The 2,828-nt window shown below is 39.7% G+C and overlaps 1 long non-coding RNA gene across 1 annotated transcript; it reads left to right on the top strand.

Annotated features, from left to right (window-relative positions):
• Window positions 1-218: 218 nt before the first annotated feature.
• Window positions 219-1,173, top strand: LOC121399018. The gene is made up of 4 exons (XR_005964686.1): window positions 219-303; window positions 410-485; window positions 612-763; window positions 994-1,173. It is a non-coding gene; the product is annotated as an uncharacterized LOC121399018 (long non-coding RNA).
• Window positions 1,174-2,828: the final 1,655 nt, after the last annotated feature.

Below are 2,828 nucleotides of genomic sequence, written 5' to 3'. Positions count from 1 at the left end.
AGGCACCACTGGCAAGGGTTAATGTCTTTTTTTTTCTTTCTCTGTATGTATGGTTTCTTTTGTTGTGTTATAAAAACTGCAAAATAAAAACTTTTACCCAAGCCCTGTAACCAGTAGCAACCTGTGATGCATTTGTGACAGTCACCTGCCCGTATCCTTTCTTTTTAATACCTTCAGAACCTATAAACTGTTTTTTTTATTGCCTGTAATAACGTAGTTATCTCCATTTCTCCAATAGGCTGCTTGCAACTGCCTGGTGGGGGAATCATTGGTCGTGAAGGTTTCAGATTTTGGGGTGGCCAGGTAAGTGCACCTAATTTCAGCTTCAGAGGCCACCATAAAGATACAATTTCAAACGCCACAATAAATTACTGTATAAAGCAGTGGTTCTCATTTTTTATTAATACAGGCCTTACCTGAAGGTTCTTCCTCTGGCCAAGGCCTCCTTTAGGTCATGAAATGGGTACAGGAATCGGAAAATATTGGTGTGTTGTGATTTCATTATATCATGGTTTCAAAAATATGAAGTGAAGTGTTGGTCAGTGTTTAGCCCAGCTCTCTGGTGGATCAGTCTAATCACACGTTCCCTTTCTTTTCTCTCTCTCATTTAGGAGTGTTCATGTGGGAGGTGTTCAGCAAGAGCAAAATTCCATTTGAAGATTTTTTTCAATTCCGAGGCTGTGGATAAAATCTCAGCTGGACTGAGGCTCTTCAAACTCAAGATGTCTCCCGAAAGAGTGTACATGCTGATAAACAACTGCTGGTAAGAGGTACAAGTGATTAGGTTTATGTACACTTTTAACATTATGAAAAAACGCAGTCCCAGATATTCTGGTCTAATTCAGAGAACTGTCAGTCAGAATGATTATATGTATATTCTAATATCGATGCAGCATCCTTCTATGTGATTACAATCCATGGACAGACTGTAGCAGCAGGTACTGATATATAAGGACATGTTAATGTTGTGTGTAATTGTTGTTATTGCTCTAGACAACAAGCTGGGCAGTCAGAATGGGGGGGGGGACGAATGCATCTGCTGCTGCCCGCACCTCCGCTTCCCCCCAGCGAGGACCCCCAACCTGGATCTTTATGGGACAACTTCCTGCGGAGCCTCCAGCTGGTCCCACGTTGCAGAGGAAGGATCTGCTAGCTGCACCCCCCCCCCCCCAGGGTAGTGTTCACGCACAAAACACACACATTTTTCAAATTATTACACACTTACATTTACACTTACACACACTCACATACATTTTAGTAAGGCAAGATGGTCTCTCGGGATTGTTGCTATAACTTTGGGATAGTGTTAAGTAAGGCAAGATGGTATCCAGGATTGTTGCTTTATCTCTGGGTTAGTGTTTATTAAGGCAAGATGAGCTATTGGAATGTTGCTTTTACTATGGGATAGTGTTTAGTAAGGCAAGATGGTCTCCGGGATTCTTGCTATTACTATGGGATAGTGTGTATAGTAGGGCAAGATTTTCTCCAGGATTGTTGCTTTATCTCTGGCATAGTGTTTACTAAGGGAAGATGATCTAAGGGAATGTTGGCCTCCAAAATTGTTGATTTAATTATGGGATAATGTTTTGTGAGGCAAGATAGTCTCAGGGATTTTAGCTTTTATCAATGTATTCTTCCAAATTTTGTGTGTGTGTATATATATTTAAATATGTGTGTGTACAAAGCCTTTTATTGCTTATCACTTAGACCACTGATCTTTAGATTCTTCATTATTTTTCTATTCGGCCACAGTACACAGGATTTGTTTTTTCTCTGGGCCGACACTCCTTTCTATGCAATTATATTTATAAACATTGGGAGTGTCTGTTCACAAGACAGCACTATTAGTCTTTATAAATAGAGTTTTGGCTGTCCAAAAACTTTGTGTCTATGCAGATTATTTTTCTTTTTTGAGTGGGAATCACATTAAACAGCATAAACGCGAATGTCCCCTTAATCTTTGCAGTTAGTCACTTTACTATTTAAGCAAGATCCTCTGTCTCCACCCAGTGGGAATTTATCAAATGTATCCAATTATTTATTTGCCAGCGATTTACTTTCATATGCAAAAATATTGGGAACAAACTATATAGTATTGTTAGCTGAGCAGTCTACTGGGCAACCCTTCAGAGCAATGGGCAGCACCACCATGTTGCTCTTTTAGCCTATGGGGCGCCATAATATTTACATATGCAATATTAATCTCTTACTCAGACATTAATTAAAAGATAGACTACAAAGAGTGGTGGTAAATGGAACATTTTCTAATTGGACCAGTGTTGTTAGTGGAGTACCGCAGGGCTCTGTGCTAGGTCCCTTGCTTTTCAACTTGTTTATTAATGACCTGGAGGTGGGCAGTTTCTATTTTTGCAGATACTAAATTGTGCAGAACTATAGGTTCCATGCAGGATGCTGCCACTTTGCAGAGTGATTTGTCTAAACTGGAAAACTGGGCAGCAAACTGGAAAATGAGGTTCAATGTTGATAAATGCAAGGTTATGCACTTTGGCAAAAATAATATAAATGCAAGTTATACACTAAATGGCAGTGTGTTGGGAGTTTCCTTAAATGAGAAGGATCTAGGGGTCTTTGTAGATAACAAGTTGTCTAATTCTGGGCAGTGTCATTCTGTGGCTACTAAAGCAAATAATGTTCTGTCTTGCATAAAAAAGGGCATTAACTCAAGGGATGAAAACATAATTATGCCTCTTTATAGGTCCCTGGTAAGGCCTCATCTGGAGTATGCAGTGCAGTTTTGGACTCCAGTCCTTAAGAGGGATATAAATGAGCTGGAGAGAGTGCAGAGACTAAGTGCAACTAAATTGGTT

The sequence above is a fragment of the Xenopus laevis genome, chromosome 9_10S (genome assembly GCF_017654675.1).
Source record: "Xenopus laevis strain J_2021 chromosome 9_10S, Xenopus_laevis_v10.1, whole genome shotgun sequence".
NCBI lineage: Eukaryota > Metazoa > Chordata > Amphibia > Anura > Pipidae > Xenopus > Xenopus laevis.
The sequence above is the reverse complement of the archived record's forward strand: the minus strand, read 5'-3'. Positions and strand labels throughout refer to the sequence as shown.